Genomic DNA, 13,205 nt, shown 5'->3' with positions numbered 1-13,205 from the left:
CACTGCTGATACTGCTGCTTACAATTCGACATTTTCCTGCCGTTGCCGGAGTTACACAAGCGCGCTGGTCGCAGCGATATGGATAATTCTTATCCCTTCAGTGCTGCTCTGAGGTGCACTCTCTATTGTCGCTCTGGTTACGGCGCCACTTACTTTTTTGCCAGCGATCTCAACCTAAACTGGATTGCCGAACTACTGCTGTCTATGCGTGCCGGCTAAATATCCTAGTAATTTCCATTAAGCCTGTCAGACCCTCGGCTGCTATTGTGTCATTGTGTATATTAATTTTTACTGTGTCTTAGCTGGAACAGAAATATTTTTTTAGCAATGGAAAGCGAGGCACACATTTGTGAATATTCAACCGTTTCATCATAAGCGAGAGCTACCAACTGTTGGGCATCACTACGAAAATATCAGCAATTTAATGTATCAGTGGGCAGCAGCTAGTGACCACCACAATAAGCGAATGTGTTTGGTTCGCTATATCCTACTGTATAATTGAATATTGTTGTTTTATTCTGTATGGTAATTATAGAATGATCACTTTACTATGTATTGCAATAAAGTATATTTCGCAATTAGTTACCAGAATCCATAAAATGAAACCAATAGTATAAAGTATGTCTTTAAAATGGGTGCATATTTTTATATAAATCTTGCATTTAAAATCATTAAACTAAGAGCATTACCACATAAAGAACAATTTCCTTTCTTCCAGAAAAATATCAGGTCTTAAAATATTCAATTACGGGTACTTGGCTGCATGATTTTCGCTTCTTCTCCTCATATTTCGGCCAGGTAACGTTCGGCAGTCTTGAGAGTGAGGCGAGAAACTGACGCTAAATCGCCGCCGTCGTGACTTCTCGATTCTTTCTAGCCTCGGTGTTTCGTAGCTGAAGCACCTTCACTGCTTTCCCTGCTTCTTCTGTGAGACGCTTTGTTGTGGCCTGCCGCTGTAGCTCTTCACCCCTTGGTCACCTGTTGTTACCGCACGCCTTGCTGCTGGTGCGTGTTTTCAAAGTCACGCAGCAAGTCCGGCCACCTGGTGGTCGATCGCCAGTGGCGGCGTCGCAGCGATAAATCGCGCCCCCCCCCCCCTTCCTTTTGGGTGACCACTGACAGTGAGTGGGGCGGCGACCTGTGGCGAGATCCCATTCTACCGATGTCCGGAGAGGCACAGCGCAGTTCAGGCGTCATATTTTGGGAAGCCAACGGCTTAGGCCTTAGGTCATGGCTCTGACTTACTGAGGGAATTCTGAAGGAACAACGGTCCGTCACAGACAACCTGGATCCTCACGCGAGCTTCATTTCTATCCCTTCTGGTCAATTTTTTGTCAGGCAGTGTAGTAGACGTGATGTGATATCTACGTATCTGCCTCAGTTTCGATTGCGCCACTGCCGTGATGACATCTAATGGACGCCGTAGCTTTGGCGAATAGATATTAATCTGTGTAATGTCATTAAGTGACTCAGTGTAATCTATCACAAGCTCTGTGAGTGCCGAGTTTGTTGCAACTGAGCCAATACCTATCTCTAAAACCACTGTTCTGAGCAAAAATGGTAATTCCCATCGATAATTAATAACTTTCCAATGGTCTATTGTAATGTATCCACGTGAGCATAGAAGACACAGATTAAAATTTTACTTTCATATTCACGGAGAACTTGACTGCAGCATCAGTAGTTAACGAGGATTTATCCTCAAATACAAGTTACTTAAGCCGAATATTTTTGTAAACTGTTTCGCGCTACCCAAACCGAGGAGAACAATTTGGTAGAATTCTGTCGTAAGAACGTATGTAGCTGATTTACGTTCACCTAGATGAGAATGTTTCAAGTAATGTGGTGGTAACGTTTTTCAACCGTCATGTGACTGCGTATTTTTTATAAATACGGAAAATGAATGGTGTGCACTGACTTTGGAAGCATTTATGACGTTTTGGGTGACTAAAATATATCATCCAAAGTATCTCGATGTAGTTCGCTAGCTGGGAAACTAAATGAGATCGATGACTATAACCGCGTACCTCTAGACCGAGTGGGAGTAGAGTTCGATCTCTTCAAGGAAAGGTATCTAATGAAAGTAGCTTATTAATTTCGAAATAGGTCTTAAATTGTAAGATACAACTATGAATAAAGTCGCAAGGATAGCGGCTGTTTTTATATTGAAGGCTAATGCTAGTGGAACCTGTTATAAGAAATGTTGGAAGCTCCTTGAGCCTATTGTGTATGATACAGTTGAACACAAAGAAATTTCAAAGCCGGAATATTGTAAAGGAATACGGGAAGACCTGTACAAGATCGACGCGTGGTGCAGAGTGTGGGATTTGACCCTCGGTACAGGCAAGTGTAGAGTACTGTGCGTCAAAAGGTGTTGTATTATTACATAACTGCCGAATGATTATTGGAACCTATCACATCCCTTTAAGATCAGGGAGGATGCATGCGGAAATATTTAAGTGGAATGACTACATAAAACAAGTCTTAGAAAAGGGAAATGCAAGAAATTCTGTGGTGTCACCGCCAGACACCACACTTGCTAGGTGGTAGCCTTTAAATCGGCCGCGGTCCGTTAGTATACGTCGGACCCGCGTGTCGCCACTATCAGTGATTGCAGACCGAGCGCCGCCACACGGCAAGTCTAGAGAGACTTCCTAGCACTCGCCCCAGTTGTACAACCGACTTTGCTAGCGAAGGTTCACTGACAAAATACGCTCTGATTTGCCGAGACGGTAGTTAGCATAGCCTTCAGCTACGTCATTTGCTACGACCTAGCAAGGCGCCATGTTCAGTTACTATTGATATTGTAAATAATATACAGACAAGAGCTACGTTCAACATTAATTTTTCTTAGTTCTAATTTCCTTGTCCTGTTCCAGACCTCACGCCAGCCTGCGTGAGCTTAAACGCGTGCCTTTCGGCTTCCTCTCACATTAGTGGGTTGGCTCTCCTGCCAATCCACAACAAATTCACTGAAAGAAACCTCCGATATGTAATCGTCCCACGAAGGCGGTGTCATACAACATCCTTGGTAACATGTCTGCTGTGTAGTCACGAAAGCGTCACAGAGAAGGTCGTACAGCTCCAGTGGCAGACTGGATCACGGTGCGGTTTACTTACATAACTCCGAGATCGTGTGTTCCTGGAGGAGGCGACAAATACAGGGTGTTTATAAACGAATAGTGCGGTTTAACAAATAATAAAAAAAATAATAATAATAAATAGATTTATTACTTTTTCTGGGCAATCCTTACAGCATAAGCAGCGGATACAGTCGAAGTTTTTGACGCATTAATCACAGTCCTTCACTATGAGTACCCTTCGTCAAACAGCACACATCTACACGGTAATCTAATTCTTCCAACAGTGTAGCATGTCCTTCATGGCTGGTTGGTTGGTTTGGGGAAGGAGACCAGACAGCGTGGTCATCGGTCTCATCGGATTAGGGAAGGATTGGGAAGGACGTCGGCCGTGCCCTTTCAGAGGAACCATCCCGGCATTTGCCTGGAGTGATTTAGGGAAATCACGGAAAACCTAAATCAGGATGGCCGGACTCGGGATTGAACCGTCGTCCTCCCGAATGCGAGTCCAGTGTCTAACCACTGCGCCACCCCGCTCGGTGTCCTTCATGGTAGTGTGCAGTGAATGATTTATCCAGTCACACACTTCCACAAGGGACAGGGGCACTGCAGGTACCCCTCAGAAAGAAATCACAGGCTGTTAAATCTGGCGAAAAGGGTTACCAGGGGAGAAGACTGTTATGTGCTGTTTTCAGCACGTCCAGTCCAGCGTTGATGAAGAGCACGATTAAGAAGCTCTGGTACATTTCTGTGAAAATGGGGTGAGCACGGTCCCGTTTCAAAATGCAATCCTCATAATTGGTGTTCAGCTCGGCAAACAATCAGGGTACGAACCTGTCTCGAAATGAATGTCGCTCGAAGGAAAACGGATCGAGCACTTTCTCGACCGGCAGCGCACAGAAAACGTTCACTTTAGGAAAATCACACTAATGTTCCATTAACATGTCAGCTTTACCTCTTCCCCACATACGGACACTGTATTTATTCTCCTTGCCACTTACATGAAAAGTTGCCCCATCGCTAAGATGAGTCTTTCTACAAATCCAACGTCCTCCACTTTCAACAGCAGCTCTTTACAAAGGTCACGCCTTTTCACTTTGTCTGCCGATGTAAGGGCCTGCACTAACCCCGCTTTGCACACTGTAGAACATAGCGACTTACGCGACACCTTCCAAACCGTAATCTTTGGCACGAAAATTTCCCTGCTTGCTTTACTAAGTGCCTTTGCTAAAACGCGTCGCACACTGTTCCGACGTTTGCGTCAGACACACAACGCCGACCGGGACTCTTCCTCTCGCAAAAGTATTCGGTGTGGAGGGAACTCTCGGTACCACCTACAATGTTATGTTTGTGTAGTGGGTCTTTCCTATACCGCGACGAAACTCACGTTGCTCTGTAACCACAGATCTGAACACCTGAAAAAGGACAGTGCAGAAAGCCTATTCCTGTTGCGACGCCATCTTGGAAATAGATGCTACGCCTGCGCATTACGTATCATAGGCGAACAGCTGGTAGCGCATCAGATGCCGCTGCTTGTGCTTAATAATAATTCATTGTATTACTGATTTTTGAAACCGTACCATTCATTTATGGTTTATATTGCTCCCTCCCAAAATATACCGCTAAAGGTCAGTGGAACCAACAGTGGTTCATACGGCGCATCTTTCGCACGTGGAACAGGTAAGTGGGAAGTAACAGACCGTAAGGTTGCTTCTCGGGTAAAGATCCGTAAGGGATGATCAAAAAGTCTCCTTTCGAAGGCCGTATTCTCTATAATCGGTATGCTAAACAGGCAAAATCGCCGTGAGCATTTAGGCAGTCATCCACCGACGCAGAAGGTTGAAGAAACCTGTTTTCTAAAAACACTGTATCCTGCTGCGTGAAGAAGTCCATAACTGCCTGCTACACATTCTCATCCGACAAGAATCGTCGATCTGTCAAGGCCTTTTTCAGTGGGCCGAACGCGTGATGATAGCATTCGGAGATATCAGGACTACAGGGCGGGTGCTCGAGTGTCTTCCACTTGAGATGTCATAACTTGTGCGTTACGACACTTGCTACATGGAGGCATTAGTTAACAGCACAGAAATTTGCGTATTATTCCATAATAGTGCTTTCCGTCTTATATGCTTCCGCACACATTTACTTCATTCTCCAACGGATGTCTACCGGTGTTTGTTCTTCGGCAGCAAAAAACAGACTAACTGCACGTTGGTCCTGTTTGAAAGCATTTGGAAATATATTCGCCAGAGTTTATGTTTTCGCATTTATCACACGGAGGTCGGAAAACACAACTGCCAGACTAGTCCCTTGCCTACATGACGTTGCTTGTATACCCGCATTGCCGTGGCACTATATTGCATGTACCCTGCAGCAACGCTCCCAAACGGTAACTTTTATTCGTCCCGTATGGAAGTAGCTGTAGACTCGAGGTTTTGGTATACTTGTTTACGACGTAGCAATGTAAAGAAAATATTGAAATAACGGAGAGGGAAGGAGGTAGGCAATAGTAGTTACACAAATAAGAAAGGTTTAGCATTACATACAAAATGATGGAAGAGTCACTACGGAAACAACTAATACTATGATGCAATTTTGTCATATGATGACATGATGGAGACCGTGGCTGTTGTTTGAAGATAAATGTTGAGGGTTTTTTGGACAGCAACCAGGCACACATTTACTTTCAGTTCCTTTATTCAAAGGGTACCGTTACCGGTTTCGAATCGTTGTGATACATCCTCAGATGGTTTACACGCTTTCTTTATGACATGTGGTGTGTTTTTTACAGATTAATTGGAAACAAACACTCCATACCGACGTTTCACGACATTTAATCTGTAAAAAACACACCACATGTCATAAAGAAAGCGTGTAAACCGTCTGAGGATGAAGCACAACGATTCGAAACCGGTAACGGTACCCTTTGAATAAAGGAACTGAAAGTAAATTTGTGGCTGGTTGCTGTCCTAACACCATCAACATTTGTCTATAATACTATGATTGTGAAACTTGCAATATCGATAAGGAAGTATTTAGATGGAGTCGAAATCAATTAGTAATAACGCATGAAAATGTGAATTGCGATTATTGAATATTTTGATGGAAAAACTAGACCGTTGGTTTGTAGTAGCTATAAAAAGATACAAGAAAACTAAACAGAAATACTGTAAACAATATGTGAAGGCGAGGTAAGAACGAAAAAAGGGTTTCCAGGGTAACATTAAGCTTAGCACTGAGTGACTTCTACAAATAAACCTAAATTTACCACGTCTGTGAAGTACCGGGTGATCAGAAAGTCAGTATAAATTAAAAACTCAATAAATCACGGAATAATGTAGATAGAGAGGTACAAATTGACACACATGCTTGGAATGATATGGGGTTTTATTAGAACCAAACAAAAAAAACAAGGTTCACAAAATGTCCGACACATGGAAATGCGTGATTCTGGTTTTGTAACTGCTACCGTGCCGGGTGAGAGGTACGCTAATATGTTATAGAATCGCATCATCCCTAGCCTGGCTGATAAACACCTGCTGGAAAGTACGATGTTTATGTAGGATGGCGCTCCACCCCCTATTGCTAGACTCGTGAGAGATCTCTTGCGCGCGTCGTTTTGTGATGATCGTGTGCTCAGCCGCCACTTTCGTCGTGCGTGGCCTCCCAGGTCCCCAGACCTCTGTCCGTGCGATTATTGGCTTTGGGGTTACCTCAGGTCGCAAGTGTATCGTGATCGACCGACATCTTTAGGAATGCTGAAAGACAACATCCGACGCCAATGCCTCCGGACATGCTTTACAGTGCTGTTCACAACATTATTCCTCGACTACAGCCATTGTTGAGGAATGATGGTAGACATATTGAGCATTTCCTGTAAAGAACATCATCTTTGCTTTGTCTTACTTTGTTATTCTAATTATTGCTATTATGATCAGATGAAGCGCCATCTGTCGGACATTTTTTGAACTTTTGTATTTTTTTAGTTCTAATAAAGCACCATGTCATTCCAAGCATGTCTGTCAATTCGTCCCTCTCTATCTACATTATTCTGTGATTTATTAAGTTTTTTAATTTATACTGACTTTTTGATCACCCGGTACTTAGTGCTCCATGGATGAAACTAGTACACGAGTGTGTGCAGAAACGATCTTTGATATCAAGCAATGCTGGCCGTGCTGCGAATGAATACAGTCCCATACAAACTGTCCAAATGTTGAGGCAAAGAGGGCACAAACAGAAGAGCCTGCGGCTTCGCAGCGGGAACTGAGACGCCCGCCTCGCCCGAGGCAGCTGCGGCCGGTGGAGCCAAGATTGGGAGCCACTTGTGGCGGACCGCCTCCAGGAAAGCTCTGCGAGGGGGCGGGGCGTGGCGTGGCCGCGTCTATTTATACCGCGGCTAGCACGGCGCGGCCGCAGACGCAGCCGCAGCTGTGTTAACACGTCGAGCCGGCCGCGTGGTGCGCGCCTCCAGCATCAGCAGTGCACAGCACACTACATAGACAGATAGGCGCGCGCCGCATCCGGCTCGGTGACCCTGACGGATCACACGTGTTGCCGCGCACGTCACCCGTCACTGGGACGTAACCCTGCCCTCCCATTCAGACCGCTTTGCTATGTTGGCCTCACGCACTGACTGGTGGCTGGTAGGCCCAAACGTGACGCTTAGTACATTAAGCGCTGTAATTACGCCTGTCGTAGTTAGTGATACGATTTCGTTATGTCGTTTATAAAAAAAAAGCGATGTCAACCACCACGTGTTGGAATACGTCAGTGGAAGCGTCATGGTTATAAGTAATGTCATGCAATATTTGTGCCAAGCGGCTGGTGCCCGAGGGAGCACTGTCTTTGCGGAAACCTACTGACATATTTCGTGCCTTGAGTAACACATTGTACTTCAGAATGAGATTTTCACTCTGCAACGGAGTGTGCTCTGATATGAAACTTCCTGGCAGATTAAAACTGTGTGCCCGACCGAGACTCGAACTCGGGACCTTTGCCTCGGGCACACAGTTTTAATCTGCCAAGAAGTTTCATATCAGCGCACACTCCGCTGCAGAGTGAAAATCTCATTCTGGAAACGTCCCCCAGGCTGTGGCTAAGCCATGTCTCCGCAGTATCCTTTCTTACAGGAGTGCTAGTTCTGCAAGGTTCGCCGGAGAGCTTGTGTAAAGTTCGGAATGTAGGAGACGAAATACTGGCAGAAGTAAAGCTGTGAGTACCGGGCGTGAGTCGTGCTCCGGTAGCTCAGATGGCAGAGCACCTTCCCGCGAAAGGCAAAGGTCCCGAGTCTCGGTCAGGCACACAGTTTTAATCTGCCAGGAAGTTTTACATTGTACTTGTTTGCCGATAGACGGTCATACGGATATCGCATTGATGGGTTCAGGAAGGCCATACCTAATAACATGCACGATATCAATGGTTCCAAATTACGAGCGCCCAAGATGGCAGATATATTGTTCACTCATGCAGAATCTTACGGACACATCTCATATCTTGGTAACATAATGGACTTGTTTGCCGTACAATGATCATATAATCATCAAAGTGATGGGTTCAGGGGTAAATTCTGAATGCCCAAGCAGGATTCCAAAAGTGTCAATCGACTAGTGCCTGAGGAAGCAGACAGTTATACAGAAGCCAACTGTCTCGTCTATTACCTTGATAGCATGTTGGATTTTTCTGCCATAAGACAAGCATCCATGCGGACCGTAAGGAGAGCTCTGGAGCACCAGAGACTGACACCATGGGCCAACAGACAAGGCCACGCTGACAATGATGCGCGAAAAGACAACACTGGACAAGGGATTGCCTCAGAGGACCCACGTCGTCGTTTCAGATGAGTCTAGATTCTGAATACAGCATCAAGACGGATATATCCGTGTTCTGAGGCTCCAAGGACAACGATCGTTTCCAACTACATTCCACATCATGATATAGGCCCAGTGCTCATCGTGATGATACGGGATGCCGTTGGATATACAGTTCCTCTGGGCCTCATAATTCGTCAGTTGGACGAAAGGCACACGTTTCTGACGTGTTCGGTTGATAGCTATACCTTACCTTAGAGCTCCCCGTGACGTTATCTTTAAGCACCTACCTCGATCCAGAGACTGTTGTCCAGGGTATCACGTTTGGCACTATTCTCACCCACTGAACTTTTAGTTGTGAGCGTTCATGAGACTGGTACGTCACCAATCGCCATCCTCTTACGACTGATGGACTGCGGCAGCAGGTTGAAGTGGAATGACACTACATATCCACTACTCGGTCGTAAGGTAAGTGCCGTTGTTGATGCCAGATTCAGCAGCTCTATGCACAAAATTTCGTGTCCATTATAGCTCCCAGTCACAATTGTGTATTCACCCAATAAATAACATTAGCTTGCTTGCTTTATTTACTGGCCCTGTGACGTTAATAGCCATCAGAGTATTATGCTGCCCCCTACCCTCTGTGTTGCAGGCAGTGAAAAATGAAGTATGAGGGTGTACTTCTTCCTCCTTTCGCGGCGTCAAGATTGCTGCATTAAATTTCTGGAGTCCAGCCGCTAAAATTACACTTTTTCTAATATTTTGGCCACACGCTGTTCAGCCGAAAGACTGATGCTGGCCGGCCGTTGTGACCGAGCGGTTCAAGGCGCTTCAGTCCGGAACCGCGTTGCTGCTACGGTCGCAGGTTCGAATCCTGCGTCGGGCATGGATGTGTGTGATGTCCTTAGGTTCGTTAGGTTTAAGTAGTTCTAAGTCTAGGGGACTGATGACCCCAGACTGAGATGTTAAGTCCCATAGCGATTTGAACTTTATTTCTTTACTGATGCTGTAGATGAACGGCCGCATGCGCAGTGGCGGATTTGGGATTTGAGAGGACATAACCAGTGCTGTAGCGCCATCTGCAGCATCAACTCCTGTGATTGGTGGAGCAGATGATGGGGGCGCTGACGCTTCGCGAGAACGTTGGGACAGTACTCCTCGATGATTCTAAAGCCTCTGACAGCGTTTGTCACGATGGCCTACTGTAGAAGCTGCGTATCTAGGGGCTACTTGTGGCACACGTCAAACCGCTCCAGTCGTATTTGATCGGGCATACCTTCCACGTACGAGCGGACGGCATCGTTCCGACAACACTCGGCATCTGAGCGGGAGTACCGCAAGGGTCCATTATCGGCCCCCTCCTGTACTTCGCGGTAGATGTTCCTAAGAGAACAAAGATCCAACTGTTTGCGCAGAGTATGAGCCTCCAACCACTGCGACGCCGCCCGCAGCTGTGAGCTTGGGCTACCAAATGGAGGCTCAGCTTCAATGCAGCCAAGAGCCAGGGTGTGATTTTCAAAAGAAAGAAGATTCCCGTGAATCTCCCGCCAATGCGGATGAGGGGAGGCCTCATATCCTGATCCCACGCTTGCAAGCACCTCGGAGTCACTTTGTACCGGTGCCTGACTTGGACGGCGCACGTCTGGGCTTTGAGGGGAAGAGTAGTGTTGAGGATGCACTTGCTGTATCCCTTAGTGAAGCCAACGACGGCACTATGCCAGCACTGTGGCCTCACGTTGTACCCGACACTCACCAAGCTGGTGCTGGAGTATGCTGCCATAGTATGTGGGAAGGCTGTCGACGCATAAATCAAGGTGCTGCAGACGATACGGAATAAAGACCACATTTTGGGGTTGCAGCTGCCACGCGACTTTCCAAATTGCTGGAGTCCCAATGGTAAAATATCTATTCCGGCTGACAGCAGTGAAATTGTACGCGACTTGGCGGGAATCTGACAATCATCAGCTGCCTCGGCAACTGACCCTTCCGTGCGGTTCTAGGCGCTACAGTCTGGAACCGCGTGACCGCTACGGTCGCAGGTTCGAATCCTGCCTCGGGCATGGATGTGTCTGATGTCCTTAGGTTAGTTAGGTTTAATTAGTTCTAAGTTCTCGGCGACAGATGACCTCAGAAGTTATGTCGCATAGTGCTCAGAGCCATTTGAACCATTTGAACTGATCCTTGGTATCCTGGATGACTGCACTGGGAGAAGGGATATGTCCCAGCTGACCTCAAACAAGTTGTGTGAAGCATAAAACTAGGGATTTCAACATCACGTATTTAATTGGTAGACAGACGTGTCGCCTGAGGAAGAGCAGTGGCCTGTTGAAAAATAGCATCACGACACTGTCGCATGAGCAGTAACACAGGAGGACGCAGGTTGTCTGTGACGTACCGTTGTTCCTTCAGAATTGCCTAACGAAATAACATCCATAACCTGATGACACCCCACACCACTGTGCGACTCCAGAGACCCGGTAGAATGGGATCCCTCCCAACGTCGCCGTTATACTCGCTGACAATGGTCATCCAGAGTAGCGTAGAACCAATAATCATCGCTGCGATGCCATTCATTACGATCTCAGCCATATTACCTTTCCAAAGGCAGCTGCTTTGTGTTTTAGTTTTAATGGCAGCCTACGTAATGGACAATGGTGCAGGATGACAAAGGGAGCTCATCGCTTGTTCTCGGATAGCGGACGTAGATATGAAGAGTTTAAGATGGGTTTAGTGCACAGTACGGCGTTCCGCCCTTGTGATGATCAGACGTGCGATAAGAACGTTGACGCCGAGTATACGTATTCTCACGTTCCCATTCAACCCACCATTAAACCACTGCTGCATCCGAACGCTCAACATATCAGGATACTGCACAATTCGATCTACCACCTAGATGAAGATCCCCACTGCGGCCCCTGTAAGATGCTGATAACGCTACATCATACATGTTCACGGCATATACGTGTCCTTCACAGTGATCACTCAATATCTCGGCACTGTTCACGCCCCTTCTGTCATACCGTACTTCCCCAGGTAACAACACTGAACATTCTTGTGGCCTTTCTACCGTTCACATAACACTGCAACTGTGTTGAATGAAATGTCCGCCGATGGTTTTATTTATTTACTTAGGTCAACCAACGCGTATTAGAAAAACTCCACAGTTCCCCAACTAGTTCATGAGAGGAATGTGATTTCATGTATGCGGTTCAGGTACGACTCATTAAAAGAACTACATAGCACAGCTTATAGTATCTCTTGATTAACAAACATTTCTGGCAGATTCGGACTGAAAATCTGATCTCCAGCACATCACGATCAGTCGCATGAAACATTACATTGTCACAGGAAGCAAACGTCCAGTACCATTGACGCTTCCTATTGGTTTCCACAGCAGATGAAATGATGCAGCCTACAGAAGAAAATAATGTAGCAGATTATAAACGAATTATAATGGTATGAAGTCTGGTGTTCGTCTGTCCTCTTCGTGTCTGTTGTGTTCGTTACCGCATTTGTGTTCTTTTAGGGCCGGGGGGGGGGGGGGGGGGAGTATCCTTCCCCTTGGGGTTTTATCTGCTCCGCGCCTTAATGTCTCGCCTGTTTTTGGAATGGGGGACTGATGACCTTAGCTGTTTAGTCCCCCTTAAACTTCCCAACAACCACCACCTTATAATGGTATGAAGTCTTCCTTCATGTAAAATGAACACATCATAAAGAATGTTGCACAAATTAGTGATAAAACTGTAGAACCATTTAAATAGTGTTGATAATAGAGATGCTGTCTTCTAACAACTAGGAGAGACTGTAAGGAAAGAAATTAATCATCGAACAGTCCTGATTGGAAAACGTATTGATAACTGTAATGAAAACGCTCAGGATCTGAGCAGGACGTTAATGGGACTCATGTCGCCCTCTAAAGAAAATGTATTAAAACCGTCTGTAGATCACAATCTATTCATTAGCTGTTTTAGCTATTTGCCTGGTGGTTGGACTACGTACATGGGCTTTCAGCCTGACCGGCTGCAGAGAACGTTCGACCCAGCTGCAGTCACCCATTCACAGGCTGACCATACCTGCTACCAAGAAAGTACGGTAAGCGACATGTCCATGAGTCGTAGGAAGTCATGGGAAGACAGGAAGTGGAAGACCTTCCACAGAAAATAAAAATCAGAAATATTTGCAGTTCGCAAACGCAGGCACAAACGACAGGAGAAGCAGCGGTGGCCGAGCGGTTCTAGGCGCTTCAGTCCGGAACCTCGCGACTGCTACGGTCGCAGGTTCGAATCCTGCCTCGGGCATGGATGTGTGTGATGTC

Source organism: Schistocerca serialis, chromosome 6 (genome assembly GCF_023864345.2).
Source record: "Schistocerca serialis cubense isolate TAMUIC-IGC-003099 chromosome 6, iqSchSeri2.2, whole genome shotgun sequence".
Classification (NCBI taxonomy): domain Eukaryota; kingdom Metazoa; phylum Arthropoda; class Insecta; order Orthoptera; family Acrididae; genus Schistocerca; species Schistocerca serialis.
This window is presented reverse-complemented; position numbering follows the sequence as displayed.